Source organism: Mus caroli, chromosome 3 (genome assembly GCF_900094665.2).
Source record: "Mus caroli chromosome 3, CAROLI_EIJ_v1.1, whole genome shotgun sequence".
NCBI classification, from domain to species: domain Eukaryota; kingdom Metazoa; phylum Chordata; class Mammalia; order Rodentia; family Muridae; genus Mus; species Mus caroli.
The window spans coordinates 61,934,409-61,957,090 of record NC_034572.1 but is presented as its reverse complement, the minus strand read 5'-3'; the positions used below and the strand labels follow the sequence as shown (position 1 = coordinate 61,957,090).

Genomic DNA, 22,682 nt, shown 5'->3' with positions numbered 1-22,682 from the left:
TGGGCGGACTTCTCTTTTGGCTGCAGCTGATGAATGAGCTTGGTTAAAAGGCTTGGGACAGGAGATAAAATGACCCTCAAGTTTTTTTTTTTTTTTCCTTCTGCCACACCCACTTCTCCTTAGGCAATCAATAAAATCCCACTTCCAAAAGAATGCATCTTAGCCTTTCCTAGATGCCTTGTGCTAGCAAGTATTTAGACCTTCAAAAGTTCTGTTAGTTGATTTCAGATTGGCTACTTAAGAGGCTACAACATCTGGAAGCAGAGTTAGTGAATGATGGAGGTACAATCAGCTTAAGCGCACCTAAGTCTTCCTGCCTAGGCTGGTGAAGGACAGAATTCCCCAGCGTTTTTTCTTTCACATGGTATTTGGAGATAACAGCGACACTTGGAGTCTTCCTCATCTAATTAGCCTCTTACAGCATTATATCGCAGGACTTCTCACAGGCACCCCTCCTAGCCCCACCTTGGGTCTGTGACTCCGGGGGGGAGGGTCGGGGGGGGGGCGCTTACAGTTATCCAGACAAAGGGTTAACGCCGCAGCCTTCCCTGCTCTAGCGGGTGAACATTCACCGGTAGTACTTTCTCCTCTGCAGTCAGCCCTGTACTCCAGCTTCTACAAGGCCACCAGCACTTGCAGAAGCACTGTTTCCTCCCGTCCGCTTTAAACTTGCAGTTCACGAGCTTATATAGCTCAAGAGTCTAAACTTACCCCCTCATGGCGTTGCCTAGAATCTGCTCTCACTTTTCCTGTCCTGGAATGCCTTGGGGGGGGGGGGGGCTCTGTAATCTTACTGCTTCCTCACTGGTGAAGTTAGACGCATCCTGGCTGGCTGCATTACTGCACACATGTCTCTGATAACCTTGCTTTTCCTTCACCTCAAACTTCTGCAAGTAACACCCTATCTGCTGACCCTAAAATTCTCTAGCCGTTCATAAAAGCATTCGCAAGTCGCCTTGGGAACAATCCTGAGAGTTGGGTGCAAGTGAGAGGGGAAGGTTTGGGAACTCACCTGCAGAGCGGCAAGGATCAGACACAGGACTGGGCTGCCTGCAAACTTCCCAGGGGCTCTCTGCAGCCCAGTGTCTTGGCCTTAAAGGGGCAGGGCACTTTTCACCATATAAGGAAGGCAGTTTTGCTTGTCTGCTGCTTGGGCAGAGCAGCCAGTCTCTTGGCCTTTGAGGAGGCTTCTGGGGTCATCTGGAGCCTGTCAGTTCCTGAGGCAGGTTAATTGAACCTTGATAAGACACAAGAATAACGCTTGGCTGCACATTTTAAAGGCCAGGACCTGGGGCTTATCTTCTTACAAGGGGGCTTTCTGGCAACCTGGAAGTTTTCCTGAATGGCAAGAATGTGTTTCTGTTTCAGGATTTCTGGAAATGAGTGGCCCTACTCTCCTCAACCAGGAATCAGACAGACAGCCTTCCCCCTGACAAGCAGGCCCAGGCCCTGGAGAGTGCTGAGGCTTAGGACTTTTGTTTATGGCTTATTACTTCTGTACCAGAGGCAGGAGAGGAAGGCAGAGTGAGGTCCAACCACTTTAGGATCAGTGCATGAAAGACACCAGTGGTAGAGAGAAAGGCTGGAAGCCCCAGGCTCTTACCCTACGTGTAAGAAAACAAAGCCTGTGCCAAAAACAAACAAACAAATAAACACCAAAAAACCCAATCTCCCCCAAACCCATCAATAGCAAAAACAAAACAAAACAAACCCCCAAAACAAACAAACAAAAACCCAACAACCACCAAAAAAGAAACCCAAGAGGAATGAAAATGACCCACAAAAGAGGCAGAACCCTTTTGTGGCATTCAGAATACCCCTCAAGGTTCTGGACCTGAAACCACTGAGCCTTGGATCCATTTCCAGTTCTAGCATCTCCACTGTTAGAAATGCTTTTCTTCTCCGGTAACAAACCAACTGTGTATGCGTCTGTGCCTAATTTCTACTTCTGGGGCATAAGAACCTAGAAATCCCACTGGGTACCCACCAACCCCCACAACTGCCATAACACATCCTAAAAGTGAATAGTATTTATCTTCCGCAACCCCCCTCCCCAACAGATAATTGCACACTGTCCTCCACCAGGGTTGCCAATCACTGCTTCAGCAGCCAGGACCCTGGAGTGTCCCCTCTTGGATTTAGCCTCCAGCTGAAGCTGGCAGCTGCCTTCACCTACCAACAGCATTGGGGGAATGTGTTTCAGCAAGAGAAAACATTTCCTGCTGCTGATATTTAAATGCAAAGCTGTCCTGTTCGTTTGGGGGTGGATTAAAGGCAATTATAAAAGGCTGGAGTCTAAGAAGCAAGTGCAGTTTAATTTAGTCATCACTTGGGTGGTAACATGCTTCTTTTTTTGCAGCCAACTGGCTATGGTCCTTTGAAAATGCTTTTAAGTCTGCCAGGTAGCTCCAGCCAGCACCCACTCTGCACTGCTTAGCTAACTCTTGATGCTGCCTGCATTGGAGATTGGAGATGCTTTAAGAACATAGTTTGCACCTGGTTATATAGTCTCCTGTTACCTTCTTACATGGATTTGTGTTTGTGTGTTTAAGGATAAAGAACACTTTGTTTTCCTCTCTACTCCAGTTACACGTAGCATGGAAGGCATAAGGCTGACTTGCAAAACCCTTGTCAAACTAATTCAACCGAGTAGAAACTGGGGTTTCTGTTGGGTGTCCATAGAGTTAGGTGGATAAAGTGGATCGTTGCCAAATTATTGTGGTTGTTGACAAATAGACATGGTTTTCTTTGCTTTGTTGTCTCTTTGAGCTCAACTTGGATTTCTTTTCCATACCATTAAGTTTTCTTCAAGGGTGGAGATCAAAGAGAGTACTTTTTAAAGGTTTCGTTCTGCTACCTCTTGGATCCAACAATATGATCTCAAGGAAATAACTAATCGGAGGCAACACACGGTGTGAGGGTGCTCCTTATATTGCCGTTTGTGATGAGGAAAATAAAAAATGACTTAGACTCCAAGGTCATCGCGTAATAACACCTCTCATTTGATGTTTGCTCATAATGTGTCACGCATTACTCCAGGGCCTTCCTAGGGACAGCTCAACGCCTCAGGACAAGCCTCTGAGATGTAATGGCTACCATTTCACTCCCTAGGCCATAAAACGGAGGCAGGAAGATTCAGAAACTGATATTTGAATTGGGGTATTGTCTTAGTTATGCTTTCTGTTACTGCAACAAACCACCATGACCAACACACACTGGGAAGGGAAAGAACACTTCCACACCATCGTCCATCACTGAAGGAAGTCAGGACAGGAAGTGAAACAGGGCAGAACACTGGAGGCCATAGAGGAGTGCTGCTTACTGGCTTGTTCTCTATGGCTTGTTCAGCCTAGGGGTGGCCCCACCCACAAGGACCTGGGTCCTCCACCACTGATCACTAGTTTAGAAGATGCTTATAGGCTTGCCTACAGCTTGATATTGTGGAGGCTTCTTCCTCAGTGGAGGTTTCCACCTCTTAGATGACCACAGTTGGTGTCAAGTTGACTACAAGTTGACAAGTTGACATAAATCTAGCCAAGTATAGGTATATTCTTTCTGTATCGAACATCATAATAGGCACTGGAGAGTGACAGATTTCCAATCAGGAAGCACTCTGCCATCATACAGTGGTTAAAAGTAGCAAGAATACTAGGCATGGTGATCAAGTATCCTAGCATGCTAAAGACTGGGACAGGAAGACGGAATGAATTTGAAGCCAACTTCTACTATATAATGAGGCCATCTCAAGAAAACACAAGACAAAAGAAGAACAACCCTCATGACCGAGGAGATAATGCAGTTGGGAGAGTGCTTACCAGGTAAGCATAGCTCCCTGAGCTTAACTCCTTAGCATCTGTGGAAAAAACCGGGATGGTGCTGGAGAGGTGACTAGTAGTTAAGATCACTTACCATTCTTGTAGGGGATCTAGGATTTTTTCCCAGCAGCCACCTGGTGGCTCATTACCATCAGTAACTCCAATTACAGGAAACCTAACACCCTCTTCCAATCTTCAAGGACACTAGGCACACATGAGGTGCATATACATACACACAGGCAAAACATTCACACACACACACACACACACACACACACACACACACACATCATCCTGGCATGGTAGCATGTCAGCAATTTTATCGCTGGGAAAGTGATACACTTTTCCAAATCTCAATTAAAATGAATTTTTGTTTGTTTGTTTGTATTTGAGAGAAGGTCTCTCTCTATGTAGCCTTGTTATGTAAACCAGACTGGTCTTGAGTTGACGGAGATCTGCCTGCCTCTGCCTCCCTAGAACTAGGATCAAAGGCTGCTCTACAGAGAGAGTTCTAGAATAGGTGGAGCTATACAGAGAATCTCTGTCTCAGAAACACACTCTGTTCCCACCCCCCAGAGAAAAAAAAGAAAATCAACCAACCACCACCACCAATAGAAAAACCAAAAGCCGGGCTGGAGAGATGGCTCAGAGGTTAAGAGCACTGACTGCTCTTCCAGAGGTCCCGAGTCTAATTCCCAGCAACCACATGGTGGCTCACAACCATCTGTAAAGGAATCTGACTCCCTCTTCTGGTATGTTTATACTTACCTAAAACAAATAAATCTTAAAAAAAAAAAAAAAAGAAAAACCAAAAGCCAAAAACCAAAACAAAAACCAACCAACCAAACAAAAGAACCAAACCAAACCAAAGCAAACCAAACCAAACCTTCTTCTTCTTGCTTTTAGGTCCTGGCCTTGTCTCTGCACTGAATGTGATATGCTAGGGCTATGTTACAGAGAAACAAGAGTGTCTCTTGGTGGTGCTTGTTATGACTAAGACGTGAAATGCTCTTCACAAGCCCTAGGGTTTGAGCACTTAGTCCCTACCTGGTGGAATCATTTGGGGTATTTGTGGAACCTTTAGGCGTTGGGTCCTAGCTGGAGGACTTGAATCCTTGGGCCTTTAGGGTTATAGCCTGACTCTCTTGGTCCCAGATTACTTCCTGATCTATATTAGGGCAGGATAGGGAGACAGAGAAAATGAAGGTTACGTTGGAAGGGAAAGGAGTCTCTTACTCTAGAGTCTAGTTGAAGTCTTTCCCTGAGTGAAAGCAGATAATTCAAACCAAGCCCAAGGAAGGCTGGAGGAAAAACTACAGCAGTAGAGGAGCTAAAGTGGACCAGCGAAGTCTCTCAGGGCTCTCCCCTGGTCAGGTGACTACAGGTCACCAGGGGAATGCTGAAAGCTGGAGAAGTCTTCCACAAGAATGAGCCTCCTAAGTGGCTTTCCAATATCAGCCAGTCACCTTGAGATCATACACATACAAATAAGTGGATGTGTTTATTTAATATGTATATACACACACATTACACACACACGTGTGTGTAGTGTGTGTGTGTGTGTGTGTGTGTGTGTGTGTAAGAAAGAAAAGTAGGTCATGGATTTAAAAGAGAGAGGATAGGAGGTCAAAATAATGTAATTATATTTAAAGTTAAAAAAAGGGATGAGATAAATTAATATCTGCTTCAAAGGTTGCCCACACAGAGATCATATGCCCTTTTACATAGAGATATTTTCAAATAATAATATTAAAAGAGCAACGATGTTTAAGACCTGAGATCATATGATATTGGAATATGAATTTACTCCTTTCCCAAATGTGAGCCTGCAATCTTTTGGGAATCTTGTAAACAAGACCATAAACTGTGTTTACAGTAAAAGCATATCAGCTCAGGTACAATCCTCGGGGACCAGAGTTATACTTCTCACTTGTATTCAGAGTACATACGGAACCACCCTATAATCTCATCTAATTTCCTTAGCAACCCTTGGAGACGTAACTTCAGAAACCGACCAAACTGTGAGTGTTAACTGTGACTCACTTGAAAACACCCATGCTTGGGTGTGTGCTCCCATTTTCCTAAGTGCCTCCCTATTGACCTAGCACTTAAATTTATATTAAAATCACTTCTGAATAAACTCCAAATTGCTTCAAACTGTTGTTCTAAAGTTATTTTCTGTGGCAAAGAACCTTGCTTGTGCCAATGGCTCTTGACACACTGGCCTCTGTTCAGTGTCATGTAATAAATAGCCGACACCAGAGTCTGACTTCCGGGGTGCTTTTCTTGCTCGGATGAACCCTCCCTCCCTAAACCACGAATCAATGCAAATATTTTACCTGTTTAGTTGCTATGATGACTAAAGTTGTGTTTTAAGTTTTAATTATTGTGGTTAAGAGATCTATACAACTACAGTGCCTCTAAATTATAAGCCCTACTTGCCTAAGGACAGATAAACCTTTAAACCCCACTTACCCAAGGATAGACAACTTCCTGGAATGCTGGGCGATTCTTCACGTAAGATAACAAGCCGTGTGCTTTCACTTCTGTTTGCAAGGTTGGTTGCCCCAACTGCACAGAAAGTGATCAGGTGTAAGTGGGAGGTAGGTAGGTAGGCAAGAAGTACGTCAGGATGCATGCTTACCACCAATTGGATGACAGCAGGAAGTACATTGCCTTGTGGGTTTTGCCTTTTTAAACACCAGAGTAAAGCAACTTGTTGCCATTCTCTGGGAATCCTGTGTACCTGACCAGTGTCTACATCCTCACCAGCAATTAGTAGAATCTTGCTTCAGATTTGGCTAAAAAATTCTGGCAGTGTTCTTATTCTCACCTGGTGGGATTAACATTGCTTCTGTCAGTTACAAGCAAAGAAACCATCACAGGAGATTGACTGTAACATTATTGGGGGTGGCCTTCTGCTAACACCACCACTCAGAGTAATTAGAAGATGGGGTGGGGGGAAACCAATGTGACTGTAGATAAATGAGTAAACAGATTAAGGTTTTCCTGTTTAAAAGGTAATAATGTTAATTGTAATTTACTTAATAGAAATAGGTTGGCTTAACTTGTTTATTATTCTAATATGCTTATTGACTGGGTATGTATCACTGTGGTGTTAGAAGTGTTGGGTATATTCCCTGGGAAGCATCTGGCACCCATGGGAGCCAGCCGCAAAGAGAAACTTTGCTGCAGATAGCAGAGCTATGTGCACTGGACTATCCAAGTTGTTTGGAGTCCAGATGGTGACATCATGTGCTACACAACTGTGGGGTTTGGTGTTTGCCCTGCTGGATTTTGGCCTTGCTTTGGTCAACTTTTCCTTGCTATGCTCCATTTATCTTCTTTGGAATGTTTACTTCTCTGTCATTGCATTTTGGAAGTATGTGACTCCTTTCTTTCATTGTATTGTATTGTATTTTACAGGAGCTCACAGTTAAGAAGTTGTCTTGAATTGAATGTGGCTATAACTGTGAGAGGTTATTGGGACTTTTCAAGTTGAACTTAATGTACTTTAACTTATGAGATGGCCATAAGCATACAAAGGCCAGTAGTGGGATTTTATAATTTGAGGTCCACTGTCTCCCACAGACTCATGTGTTTGAATGCCTAGGCCCTAGCTGGCAGTGATGTTTTGGGAGGTTAGGTATATGGCCTAACTTGAATACGTGGGGCATTTTAGGAGGTGTCTTAGGGAGGCATCTATCCTAATCTCACTTCTGGCATGAAAGCCCTCTCTAATTCCTCTCTCTCTAATTTCTGATCTGAAGGGACATGGGGAAGTCATAGCACATGTTCTCCCTATCATGAAGTCACCGCATCTTCTCCACCACAATGGGATGTACTCCATCCAACGGTGAGGCACATAAATCCTTCCCCATTTAAGTTGCTTCTGCTAGCTATATTGTTACAGTCATGAGAAAATTAACCAGCACAATCATAGCATAGTTTGTTATATATACACCAAAAAATAAAACAATAAGCGTAATAAAAATAAAGGAAGCATCAATGTGAGTCAGGTACTAATAAATCTTTTGATGGATACATAGCTTTTAGATCTTGTGGTAAGATGAATTTGTAACATATTTTATGTATGAATTTATTTATTCATTTTTTAAAAAACAAGATCTCACTATGTAGCTCTGGGTCTTCTGGAACTTTACTCAGTCGTCCAAACTGGCCTTGAACTCACAGATACCCACTTCTCTCTGCCTCCTAAGTACTGGGATTAAAGGAGTAATGTGTATTGTTGTTTTATGTTTATATTTAATATTATGCTAAAGGATATCATAGTAGTTTGGCCTTAATGCGCATTTACACTTTTTGTTTTTTACTAAAAAAAAGGATTTTGGAAGGCCAGCTGCTGTTTCTTTTGGTAGCTTTTAATTCCTTTGGTTCAGAGTTTGACTTATTTTTTGATAACCGGGTCAGATGGAGCTATCAAGGCAATGTTAACCTAAGCTCCTTCTCCTGTTTCTAGAACCTTGTCAGTTGCCACTTCCTTTAGACCAAAGTAAAAAAAAAAATGCAAAATTAGCAATCTCAAACTCTGGCCAAGAAACACCTACTAAATAGGTGCCAATATCATTTGACATTTTTTTTTCTTCAAGCAATTTTGGAAGCTTCAGTTGTATTTCTGTAAAGGTTTGCACCTGGGCAGTGGCGCAGGGCTTTTTTTTTTTTTTTTTTTTGGTTTTTCGAGACAGGATTTCTCTGTGTAGCCCTGGCTGTCCTGGCACTCACTTTGTAGACCAGGCTGGCCTTGAACTCAGAAATCCACCTGCCTCTGCCTCGGCACAGGGCTTTTATGAGGAGTGCTATTAACAGGACTTTCTGGAGCTGAGCAGAGAGAAGCTACAGGGAGCCCTGTTTTATAGTACAGTAAGGTTAGCCATTTACTGTCCCTATAAGCTATTTCACTTGCAATAAAGGTCAATGGGCCTTTTTAGGGAGGGGAGCTAGACCCCTGTCTCAAACTGCCATCTGCAGCAGTCTGGAAAGAGATAGGTTGTTTATTTACCAGGGAGAGAGGTTTCCTCTGACCAGCTGATGGCAAAGGTTAGCAGAATTCACTGACTTCAGTGCACAATCCCTAAGTCTTACAGCAGCTTGACCTTGACTGCAAAGCTAAGAAGGCACAGCAAACGATAGACATGGTTGTTATCTTGATTTGTGAACTCTGCCCACAAAGGTAACATTTCTATACCTGGAACTCTCTCTCTGTCTAGATTTTCAGAAAGCTGATGTTCCAAACACCTGTGCCTTGAAGACAGTGGAGAAGCCCCGTACAGCACAGATGAGTGGCTCCATTCACAATTACTTTCTCATTCTGCTGGAATTAGGGGACCCCACCATGATTCCCAGCTTATTTGGCAGAGGGAACTGAACCCAAGGCCTCAGGATGCCAGCTCAGTTGTAAAGTCTGTTAGCTTTTTTTAAAAAAAGTTTTACTTTATTTTTAATTATGTGCTTATGTGGTTATGTGCACGTAAGTGAAGGTGCCAGAGGAAGCCTGGGGCAGCAGATACCCCTGGAGCTGTAACTGCAGGCAGCCATAAACCACCTGACATAGATGCTTGGAACTGAGTTTGGGTCTTCTCTGAGTAGTATATGCTTTTAACCACTAAGCCATCTCTTTGGCCCTCTCACACCCTTTGATTATTTAAGAATGAGATAATACTGAGTGGGCACTTGTCTAAACAACCTACTACTACTACTACTACTACTACTACTACTACTACTACTACTACTATTAAATAAAAACCGAACAATAGCAGCTTCTGTATGCCTGCAATGGTGCGCTGGCAATTGTAAGGCAGGCTTTATCATCCTGACTAGTGTACCACTGCTGATCAAAGCCGGGTGGGAATTTTATAACATTTGGTAAGTATATTAGGAATAAATAATTTAAAATTAAAAAAAAATGTGCTCAATGCAAACAGCAATCTTGTTCACGGCAATAGGAATGAAGGCAGTTCCTGTCATGTCACTGGGCTCTCACAGAGTTACATGCATGGAATGACCTATAATAACATTTGACAATATGTTAACTATCAATCTATCAACTGCCATCTGAATTGAATCCCATTTCAATTTTATTGAAGGCAAAGATTTAGCAGCCACTTGACTTGCACAGGAATGTGGTACCTGGACATCAAGGTCATTCATTTTGTTGCTATCCTTTCCAACCTTTAAATTAATATTATTTCAGATTATCTTTACTTTTATTTCCGGCTTGGATCTCAGGGTACTTTGTGCACCAGTACAGATCACCATCACAAGATGCTGGAAGAACTCTGTTGGGAAAGGATGCTGGGATGGGCTTTCTCACATAGAACATTTCATATGAGATATGGACTTTAACTTATTTAAAACTCTATGTGTTTATGGATCTTTGAAAGTTCCTACTAATGGATGCCCAGACTAATTATACCCCCAAAGAGGACACTGCTCTAGGGAAGAGGGGTCAAGAGTCAGGAGGTGGAGCCATTGGGTTAGGAGCTCCTCCTAAGGCTGGGCTGGCTTCCTTTCCTGGCTCCTATCTATTTCCCCTCCCACACCCACTTTTCTCTCTCTTGCTCCTTGGATGCCAATAACTGAGACAATGACAATGAAAACTGGAAGCAGGATGGGTTGTAGCTGTGGAGAAGAGCTCCCAACGAATTCCTAACTCAGTCCTTTTTGGATTCTAGACTTTTCCTGACACTCTAGGCCTTAGACCTTTCCAGAAATTCTTGGCCTATCTTTTCCTGTCCTTACTTCTGCCTCTCACTAACTCACAGAAAAAAAAGGCTCACGAGTCAAGATTTGGAATACATACGATGTCATTTTACTTATTTGTCTCTCTCTCTCTCTCTCTAATTAACTTTACATCTTGATCACAGCCCCCTGCCTCCTCTCTTTCTCAGTCCTCTTATAAATCCTTCCCTCCATTGCCCCCTCCCTTCTCCTTAGAGAAGGGGAGCCCCTCACCCCCAGGTATCACCCCACCCTGGGGCATCTAGTCCCAACAGGACTAGGCACATCCTCTCCCACTGAGGCGCAACTAGGTGGTCCAGGTAGCGGGAAGGGGATCCAACCTCAGGGAACAGAGACCAAGGCAGCTTCTATTCCACTTGTTAGAGGACTCGCATGAAGACCATGCTGTACTTTTGCTACAAATGTGTCTAGGTCTAGCTCCTGCATGCTCCCTGGGGCTCTGTGAGCCCCCATGGTCCTAGGTTAGTTGACTCTGTGGGCCTTCTTGTGTCTAGTCAACCAGTGACTGCCCCAACTTAAGACCCAACCCATGTGAGATAGCCAACTCCTGACACTATTAATGATACTCTGCTATGCTTAAAGACAGGAACCCGGCATAAATGTCTCCTGAGAGGCTACATCTTGTAGCAGAAAGAGGCAGATGCAGAGACCCACAGTCAAACATCAGGAAGAGCCTGGGGAAATCTTGTGGAATAGTGAGGTATAAAAGTGAGCAAGTCAGAGAGGTCAAGGAGCCACTTTAAATCAATGAGAAAACTATGCTGACTCTACCACAAAGACCTGGGCCAATGATATAAACAGGCAGTTCCCAAAGGAAGAGTTTCCAATAGGTCAATCCTGTAGAAAATGTCAAAAATCACTCTGAGATCATGGAGATGTCATTTAAGACAAATAACATTTGGGCAAGCAAATTAGAAAAATCACCATTTAGTGGTGGTTGGCTGGAGGATAAAGGGTTCAGTGAATATAAGGAGAGATTAGATAACACACATAAGAGTCTTAGGGCATGCAGACTTGAGCTGGCAACCCCGCACTGCAGAAATCTTCAGATGAAGAAAACACAGTGTGCAAGGAAGACACAGCCTCAGACCTCATCACAGTGTGAGCTTCAGTCCAGGTTCAAGTACATTTGAAATGCCTCCTTCCTAGTCTATTGTACTGGTTCTCTTGGCTTCGATTTTTGTTTGTTTGTTTGTTTGTTTGTTTGTTTCTCTGTGTGTCGTCCTGGCTGTCCTGGAACTCACTCTGTAGACCAGGCTGGCCTCGAACTCAGAAATCCACCTGCCTCTGCCTCCCAAGTGCTGGGATTAAAGGCATGCGCCACCACTACCCGGCTTTGGCGTCAATTCTCAATCAGTTTAAACGAGTGGCTTGTGTGCCAGTAGGCTGACTGACTTCCCCCAATGAGCTGTTTGTTTATCTGAGAGGAGAAATGTGGTGTGATGGATATGATCCATCTTTTAGGGTTCACATGTGAAACTAGGGGTAATTTTTCTGCCAAAGACAGGGTTCAAGATAGGCCTAGCATATGTACAGTGGAGAAGAATGGAACTGAATTAAAAGTCCAGTCGGATATGAAATAAACTCTCACACCATGTAATGAGATGGTATATATTTCATCCATCCATCCATCCATCCATCCATCCATCCATCCATCCATCCATCCATCCATTTATTTGTTGGTTTGTTTATATCTGGAGACAGTCTTACTATGTAGCTTTGGCTGTCTTGGAATTTGCTATGACTTCCAGTTGCTGGCATTAAACATATGCAACACAATGAGGACCTAAAATGTTCTTGAAGGAGACAAATGATGTGGAAATAGGTTCATGTTGAGGAGAGAGAATTGCAAAAGAGACTATGCAATTTACTTTCACATTTTTAACATGCTCACAAAGAAAGAAATGTTACGTAGAACATAGTGGTAGGGATAGTTGGGTGAAGGAATAATTGGTTATTTTAATTGTCTAGTCCTTCTGAAATTGTTTCTTTCTAAATGAATTACAATGAACATTTGAAAGCATTTAACAAGAAAAAAGACCCCCAAGATTCAGGACTTGTTTGGCTTTAAGATTAAAGGATATAAAAGTTGAGCCTAATTCTTGGCGGTCCCTGAGCAGAGAGCAAGCACAGTGCAGGCTTGCCATGATGATAAGATAAGTAAGTGATGTAAGCAGGGGAGAAGGACATAGCCACCCATCTCTTCTTTAGCTCTCCACTTTTCTCTGAGAATGTTCAAGCCTCGGCTGTAGTTAATGAATCTGTGTGGCCTAGGGAAGAGAGTATGGGATTCAGCCATGTAGAACCCAAATTTGGTTTTCTAGTTTTCTTAATGAAGCTATAAGCCACTGGAGCTACAGTAAGATAGAGATAATAACAGGTTATTTGCTTCTTCATATGGTTGTATGATTTGCAAACATGCACACTGTATGAATCTCCCCCATCTATCTATGTATCTATGTATCTATGTATCTATCTATGTATCTATCTATGTATCTATCTATGTATCTATCTATGTATCTATCTATCTATCTATCTACAAAAATTTATATATTACAAATGCCAAAAGTATGTATGCATATGTATATATATATACATAGATACATGTGTGTATATATACACATATACGTGTATATATAGATATGCACATATGTATATGCATATATAAATACACACACATATATGTATACACGGGTGTGTGCTTGGCCCATAGTGAGTGGCATTGTTGGGAAGGGTGGCTTTGTTGGAGGAGGTGTGTCACTGTGTGGGTGGGCTTTGAGACCCTTCTCCTAGATGCTTGGATGGCAGTCTTCTCCTGGTTCCCCTTGGAACAAGATGTAGAACTCTCAGCTCCTTCTCTAGCTACCATGCTTCCTACCTTGATTATAATGGACTAAACCTCTGAACTTTTAAGCCAGCCCCAATTAAATGTTGTCTTTTGTAAGGGATGCTTTGGTCATGGTTTCTCTTCACAGCAATGGAAACCCTGACTAAGACAAAGCCTAAACCCTTGATTTGGCCTTGGCTCAATCTCAATGAAATTGAAGATCACTGGACTTCTTGGGAAAGTCTGGGAGTCTGAATGACCTGAGAGCTTTGAGAAGTGTTCACCATGAGTCTTTTCCACAGGTAAGCAAGAAAAGATTAAAGAATATGGATTTCTGGTGACAACAGGAGCCCCATAAACAAGAAATGTTGCTGAATAGACGAGCCATGGAAACAAAGGTCTTATTTACATTCAAACAGTTGCTACAGCATTTTGGAATATAATAAATCATAGCTCTTTTTTAAATGTTCACCGAGGCATCTTTAAGATATTAAAATTTAAACAATAAATGTGGACATTAAGACCAAAGTCTGTGATTGCCTCCAAAGTCATAAACTATATTATGCAGGAAATTGTATTTGTTTTCTTGACTAAACAAAACTGTATTTGGGGCTGGAGAGATGGTTGAGTGTTTAGGAGCACTGGCTGCTCTTCCAGAGGACCTGGGATTAATTCCCAGCACCTACAGGGCAGCTCTCTAATTCCCAGCACCCACAGGGCAGCTCTCTAATTCCCAGCACCCACAGGGCAGCTCTCAACTGTCTGATACTCTTGTTCCAAGGGATCTGACATTCTCACTCAGACATGCATGCAGGCAAAATACTGATGTACATAAAATAAAAATAAATACATTTTAAAAAGTCATTGTATTTGTTTCTCTGCATTCTGGAGGGTTAGCCTACCCCATGGTTGTTGCTCTGCCCATCTACCTCAAATGTTCTCACAATGGTATTGTACCCAATACTATTGCCTTTGAATACAGTTTTTAGTGCTTTGATCATGGCATGGGACTATGCAAAAGACTATTTATTCACATGGTCAAGGGATGTGGGCTTGAGAGTACTCTAGCTTCTTGTCCTGAAGTCACTCTGTCAGTTACTGCTGGGGTTTTTTGTTTGTTTTGTTTGTTTGTTTTTTTTTTTGTTTTGTTTTGTTTTGTTTTTTTTGAGAAAGGGTTTCTCTGTATAGCCCTGGCTGTCCTGGAACTCACTTTGTAGACCAGGTTGGCCTCGAACTCAGAAATCCACCTGCCTCTGCCTCCTGAGTGCTGGGATTAAAGGCGTACGCCACCACACCCGTGGCTCTGCTGTATTTTCTTAACTTCCACATTTATGGCTGGCAACTATCTTTTCATTGGAATGTATTACTGGCGCTATGATTTGACCATGCCCACTCCAAAACTCATGCTAAAACTTAATCCCCATTATGAGATACTAAAAAAGAGGATCAGAAGGAATCTCGGAGGGATGATAAGAGCTCCGCTCTTAGCCGATTAATGGATTAATAGGTCAATAGGTTGTTTCCAAAGAGAGTCTTATAAAAACATTAGTGAGCCTAGGGCACTCACAAACTCCTTCCACGCCCCCTCAAGACTCCGCCAACAAGAAAACCATCACCAGATGTGGCCTCTTGACCCCGGACCAGAACTGTGAGGCAAAAATCATCTATTCTCTGTAGGTTACCCAATCAGTAAGTTACACTGTGTTATTAGGAACAGAAATGGACTAAGAGAGCATCATTAAACATTTCAAATGATTTTTGTGTAAAGACACAGACTAGCGGATAAAAAGGTTTACCATCCTGTCTATATTCTATCTACTGCCATGACTCCAGGTAACGGCCACTTAAAATTGTTGGTTCTGAGATAGACATCCAGCTATGACGTAAGTCGTCTTTGATCAGTCAGTCATTGGCACTGAAGTGAAATTTACTAGGTGATGCTTTCTGTGTCTTGCCACATCAGTTGACAAGGTCTTGACTTGTCAGGGGTGTACTGGGAATTTTTATAGCAACATCTCTGCCACCAGCTTTGTGGGGCCAGGAGGTGGGCATGGGGGGGGGTGTCGGTGGCATCTTTTACCTGTTGCTCTTGCTATGTTGGTGGCTAGTGTGGGAGTAATGGGGTACAGCTCTGGAGTCGACAGAATTGGCAGCAACGCTTCCTAACGTCCTCCGGAGTTCCTTCTGACTGGTTGTGGGGTGGGGTTGGGTAGGGGGGTCCTTCTGATTTGCCATCAGCTCTGCTGAGGTGCACTCTGAGCTTCCTCAGCTGGCGGCTCCTCCTTGCTCTTCTGGCAGCCCAGCCTCAGCTTGTTTTAATCACCTCATTTCCTGTGCTGAAGAGCTTTGCCCTTTGTGCTTAAAATAGAGCGATTCCTGTCCTCTGTAACAGAACCATCATCCACAGGACAGAGAAGAGAGCTGGCAACATCTGGTCCCTGCTTTGGCCGTGAAGATAGTGACTTGGGAGGAGCAGGGGGCTCTTGGGTGGTACAGTTTTTCCTGTACCTTTCTGTGCTCCCAAAATAGAGGCTATTTGTCAGCTGCCACTTTGCTCGCGGTACTTCAAGTGTTTGTTTTGACAGACATCTGACTTCTTTTAATTATTTTGCCTTCATGCCCTATATTGAGTTGAGTTCCCACAGGTTCTAATTCAATCTTGGTTGAAAATAAATTTTATTTACAATTTTATTTTATTTTTTTAGGTTTCCGGGGCCGGAGAGACAGCTCAATAGTTAAGAACACTGACTGCTCTTCTGGAGGAGTTCAGTTCCCAGCCCCCACTGCTGACAATCTCTTGCAACTCCAGCTCCAAGGGTTTCTGAAGCTATGTGCTCCACAGGTACCTGCACTCATGTGATACACACAGACATAGTCTCTCTCTCTCTCTCTCATAAAAATAAAATACATCTGAAAAATTAGTTTTGACTCATTGAAAAAGTAATTCTTCTAGCTCAAGCATACTCCAAAATAGTCTTAACTCGGTGACCAGAAAGCTGTACACCTAAGTGGGCTTGGCCGCGTCTCTGTTGTTTCTATCAAAATATGAAGTTAGCTTTGCTAGCTCTAGGGATGCTGCTGGGTAACCTGTCATACCACTCTGTGAGGACACAACAAGGAGCTCACTTCATGTTAAGCTTTGTCTCCGACATCTGCCCACCCTCTGCACTTTGCCTTTATGTTTTACTGTTAGAATGGACAGACCAGGGCATTGGCAGACTTCATGCCTGTCAAAGGTGTCAACCTTCCTTTCTTTATATCCCACTCTGATTTCTTCTCACTTGGATCTACTCGCACACTCATACGTTTCTAGGAAATTTTGTTGCACTTCTATTTAGCAGATTTTCTTTTTGAGTTTTCATTTTTTTTCCTTTCTTTTTATTTTGTGCGCATTGGTGTTTTATCTCCATATATGTCTGTGTGAGGGTGTTAGATCCCCTGGAAATGGCGTTACACACAGGTTTGAGCGATCATGTGGGTCCTGAGAATTGAACCCAGGTCCTCTGGAAGAGCTGCCAATGCTCTGGACTACTAAGCCATCTCTCCAGTCCAGAAATTTTGTTGTTATTGTTTAGTTTTGTAGTTTCCCATTTTCATATTTAAGTCTTTAACTGGTAGTGAGCTTCTTTTTAAAAATGGAAATCAATTTCTATTTTATTGTTTTCCAGACAGGATCTCAGGTGGCTTAGGCTGGCCTCAAACTCTCTATGTAGCCAAGGATGGCCTTGAACTCCTTATCCTTCTGCCTCCACCTCCCAAGTGATGGCATTGCAGGCATGCTCAGTCTATTCTAAACTTGTGCAGGGCTGAGGATCGAACACAGATTCATGCTAGGACAGTATTACACTGTTGAACTGTTTCTCTCCTCTGCCTTTTCTTTCTCTCACTTTCTACCTCTCTCTTTCTTCATTTATTTGCAATGCTAGAGATAGGACCCATGGCCTTGTGTACTCCTGACAAACATTCTATACTGGGCTATAGCCCAAGCCCTGATTTTTTATTTTTAATTGACAAAATGATGATTGTGCACATTTATGGGGTATAATATAAGATTTCAATATATTTAAATTGTAGAGTAAGAAAATTAGGCTAACTTACTACTTCTCCTTTGTAGCTAGAACATTTAAAATCCACTCTTTTAGTAATTTTTGAAATAAACAATTCATCATTATTAACTATGGTCTCCTTGCTCTGTAGTATATCATCAGATCTTATTCCTTCTGTTTTGGCATTTTATAATATTTGACCAACTTTTATCTTTCTTTACTAATGTCCCTTTACTTCATTCTGGTGACAAAAGTTCTATTCTCTATATTTCTATGGCCTCAAATAGATTCTATACTTGCCTTTTAGTAAGAGCCTATTGTACCTAATTGTACCTAATTGTACCTAATTGTTGAAGCCCACTTCCCCAGCATAGCAGTAGCCATTCTGTTCCATGCCTTCCAGTCATTTCATATTGTTAATCACACGCGCACACACACACACACACACACACACACACACACACACACACACACACACACTTGACTCAGAGCACTGTTATGCTGACTACATACCATTTTGTTCTGTATGTTCTGAGGTTTATTAATTTTAAGAAATTCTACAACCATAAGCTCCACTTAGGACCAGTCAAACTGAGGTCAGTTTGAACATATGATTAAACTACTAAAATAACTTGGAAAAAGGCCAACCACCCTGCAGGCCTCCCTGCACCCACTTATGAGTTCATTGTGGGGTTTTGCCCATATAAACTGACCCTCAAAACATTTATAGTCATGGCTTTCAGCTTCTGAGTCTGCTCTATGGCCCTGATCTATTAGCCTTGGGGTGTGTGTTCAATAAACCAAACCTGTTTAACTGAGATCTGGGTCTGAGCGGTTTGTGCGATGATTCCCAGGCACCAGCAATAATGTCTTCTGCACTCAAATTTTCTGGGGCAAATAACGGGTTTTCACTCTCTGTAGAAGTTGAATACTACTCCAGCATTTATCTATACCAAACTTTAAAATACCCACTTACTTATTGATGGCCACTTTGGTCAGTTTCATATTTCGGGCAGTGTAAATAGTTCTGCAATGACTATGGGAGCACACACATCCTGTCAGATACTGACGTTATACCCTTTGGATATAAACCATGAAGTAGAATTGCCAGATTGTCGAGTAGTTCTATTTTTGCTTTTCTCATGGAGCTGCCATATTGTTATCCTAAATGGTTGTACTAATTTACATTGCTTCCATCACCGTGCAAGAGCTCCCCTTTCTTTACATCTTTGCCAAGTCTAGTTTTTCCTTTTTTCTTTTTGGTAAGCCTTTCTAACAGGTGTGAAATAATTATTGGATGGCATACCTGCTATATCCGTATTTAATCTTCTTGTAAAAAGACAGGTAGTGAGTAAGCGTTTATGTCAGCTGCCCCAATTCCTACTGCAGCATTAGGTTATGTTGGAGGCGTATTTGTCCTTAGCCTCTCAGCAGATCAAGGTTGTTCCTAGTTGTGTTTGAAATTTTCAGTCTAACAATACTCTAAAGATGGGAGTTTTATACAATGAAATGCTAATAATGTGGTTCCTAAACAAGACCTATATAATGACAATACCAATTTATTTTCAACATCAGTATGAGGAATCTCACAAGATTTTGTCCCTCTATGAAATCCCTGGCTGATGAGAAAGTCAACGTTTTCTAAGAAGGAGGCCCTAAGAGGTTATCTAATCTCTAAAGGTCATCTCTAAACACATACACATAAACACCAAATAAACTCAGCAAGATGCATGTTTGCATTTATATATAACAATAATAATTAACAAAGAGGTCATACAGCTGAGAGGGGGGTCAAGGGATGTTGGGGAAGGGGTAGCGTGGAAACATAAATATAGCATTCATGTATGAAATGCTCAAAAAGGGGGAGGGATGCAAAAAGGGAGAGATGATTCAGTGGTTAAGAGCACTGGCTGCTCTTCCAGAGGTCCTGAGTTTAATTTCCAGCAACTACATCATGGCTCACAACCATTTGTAATGGGATCTGATGTGCTCTTCTGGGCTGCAGGCATATATGCAGACAGTATCCTCTCTCTATAATAAGTAAATAAATCTTAAAAAAACAAACAAACAAAAAACAACAAAAGAATGAAAAAATGGCTGCCCTTGATCCCATTCCAGCACATGGGAGGCAAAGGAAGGTGGATCTCTGTGAATTTAAGGCTAGCCTCTATAGAGTAAGTTCCAGGATAGCCAGGGATACATAGAGAAACCCTGTCTCAAAAAACCCAACAATACAAAACAAAACAAACAAACAAAAAAACCCAAACAAACAAACAAACAAACAAAAAAACCAACAATCAACTAACCAACCAACCAACCAACCAACCAACCAACCAACCAACCAACCAAAAAGATGTGGCAAAATTCAAGTGTGAGCTACACTCAGCAAAACTAATTTATTTCATGGTTACTATTGAATTAAGATTTCAGATTTCTGTCTGAATAAATGAAAACCACCGTGTTTTAAGGGGTAAATTACAGTTCTTGGGAAAGACATCCAGCATTTTATCTTTGCTAACCTGTTTTTCCTTTCTTAAACATTTTATTTTGATATTATTCACACAGTTTAAAGAATAATGGCAGGGGTGGGCATGGCTGGAGAGATGACTCAGTGGTTAAGAGCACTGACTGCTCTTCCAGAGGTCCTGAGTTTAATTTCTATTCCCAGCAACCGTATGGTGGTTCACAACTATCTGTAATGGGATCTAATGCCCTCTTCTGGTGTACAGCTACAGTGTACAGATAAATACATACATGCATACATACATACATAAAGTAATATGAGGGATCTTGAATTATTTGCCCAGTACATGCAAAACTAGTACTTAAGTGCTATAGCACATACATTAGTGCTATACGTCACATACTTCCCTTGTGATGAAGGAAGGAAGAGCTTGCTTTTGCTCATGGTTCTGTATACACTCCATTATGGCAGCAGGAGCATGATGTAGCTGGTCACATTGCACCCACAGTTAGCAAACAGAAATCAGACAGGAAGTAGAGCCAGGTTGTATGACCTCAAGGTCCATCTCCAGTGACTCACTTCCTACAGCAAATTCTATCTCATAAAGGTTCTACAACCTTCCAAAACCGCGACATCAGCTGAGGGCCCAGTGTTCAAACACTGGAGCCTGTGGGCAAGATTTTACAGCTAAGCACAGCAGTATAGTACTGGACTTCGCATTTCAGCTTTGCTACAGGCAAGATTAAGATGGTTTCTTCCTTGATTCCTTTACTATCCCTTCTGTTACCTGTGATGCTCACTTCCTTCCCTTGCCCCTTGAAAATGGCCTTAACCCTCCCCCCTTTTTTCATTTTAAGAATGAACTAAATCTTTTGGATAGCAGTAATGACCCTCACAGGTGACTACAGTGTATCTGCCAGCACTTTCTTCCCACTCTAACCCATCATCTCCTTTCCAGCTCCTGTGCTGCTCAGGAGGCTGTCCTCAGGGAAGCATGATACTGATACTCAGGCTTCCTTCTTTTCTGGATTCCAACTGGGCTCAGCTTTAGAGACACCCGCCAAAGAAGAAAGGGGTGTGGAGAAGAATATTTATAATTTTTTTTTCTCCTGTGCATTTCCCTGATATAGTTCCTCGTCATGGCTCTAAGGTGGGCAAGCTTAGCTAGATCAATATTTTTTACTAGTTGGAGTCTACTTCTTATGCTTCATACTGTTTAGGCTCTGGCAAGTTGGTTCATTTCCTTTCAGCCTTAGGGATGATGACAGCTCCCTGGTCTTGCTTATTCACGGGTATTTTACCCTTTTCTTGTGTCATAGCTCTGTTAATGTTAAGAGGTTCATGAAAGCTCCATCAATCAAACACTTTGCATATCCATCTTTCTTTGTTAAGGTCTCACTGATGGAGTAACTTTATGAGCTGATTTGATAATAGTCTCCCTGTGCTCCTGGTTTGAAGCTTTCAAAAGGCCTAAACTTTATTTAAGCTTTTATTTGCTTTCTATCACCAATTTAATTGTGTTCATCCTATCTAATTTTTTTCTCCATCTTCTCTTCTTTACCACTAGCAAAATTCCAAATGCTTCATCTTAAAGATTTGAGATGTGCACCAGGACGATTTTCAATGTAATCTTTTATTTAGGAATATTCTTTCTCTATTCCCAAAAGAAAAGGATCAAGTTTTATCTGAAGATCCATCCTGTGTGTAAGATGCATATTTGTTTTTCTTCATCACCAATACTTGGAATGAGTGCATAGCTTATTTTTTTTAATTATTATCAGGTGATTTTTCTTTGTGCTTTCATCTCTTCCTGTATAAGATGTAAAAAAGCCTTTGTGTCCTCTGAGTCTATCTTGGTAGACCCAGATCATACCCACTTTGGGTATGGTAGTGTTCTAGCCTGAGCCATCAAGGGTACTAGCATTGTATTCTGGAAGATAAGAGAGCAACTTTTAGAAGAAGAAGAAGGGATGAGAAGTAAGACAATGGGTGTAGGAAAAGGAGGAAGAGAAGGAGGAGGAAAAGGAAAAAGATGGGGGAGAGAGAAATATTAGAGAGGATAGGATGTCCTAGATAAAGAACACAAGACTCTGCCTAACTGATTCCTTACCATCAATAGCAAAACTAATTGGACAATGAATTTATCAGTAGTGACTTTGGAAGACAGAAGATTGAAGAGGATGTAGGAATCCAATATTAATTAAGATTGGATTTCCTGATAGAGGATAATTCTTTGATCCAGGAAAAAATTTGATCTGTGTAAAAATAAGATTTAATTAGATTTAAATAAAAATGAAGAGTCATGAAATTTCACACCAAGTTTGTGCTCACTCTGTTAGTAGCTTGGTGTGCCACCCTCATTGCTGGCACATTTAAACCCAAGGGACTTCTGTCTCCTATACTCTATTTCAATGTCATGTCCTGTCCATTTATGGATTAGAGCTAAAGCTTAATAAACAGTCTATATTTGGCTTAGAGTAATTGCCTTATATCCATTCCCTCATTTACCTTATTCAACAATCAGTGATATTTTCTTGATTTTACAGATAAGAATCCTTAGGCTTACTGAGCTTAAAATTTGTCTAAAGATATACATATAATAAAAGAATGTATAAAATTCTACCCTTTTAAAGGTTGTGACATACTGTCTTACAATGAGCTATATTATTTTTTACCTGGAAATGGAAAGGGGGAAAGGCACCTGCCAATGACCTTGACTGTTCTCTTTTTTTCTCCTGGATTATCCTTTAAATATTTCTTTTTTTTTTTTT

General features: G+C 41.8%; 1 protein-coding gene across 3 annotated transcripts in view; it reads right to left on the bottom strand.

The window, feature by feature from the left end:
* LOC110290665 (schwannomin-interacting protein 1) overlaps positions 1 to 22,682 on the bottom strand; it is a 731,603-nt gene that overhangs the window by 153,781 nt on the left and 555,140 nt on the right. The window contains exon 1 of one of the 3 annotated variants that reach the window (XM_021157273.2): positions 1,013 to 1,054. The exons of the other annotated variants lie outside the window; for them this stretch is intronic. The gene's annotated coding sequence lies outside the window, so the exon portion shown is untranslated. Of the gene's footprint in view, positions 1 to 1,012; positions 1,055 to 22,682 lie in introns of those variants that run through there. 3 annotated transcript variants of the gene reach the window in all.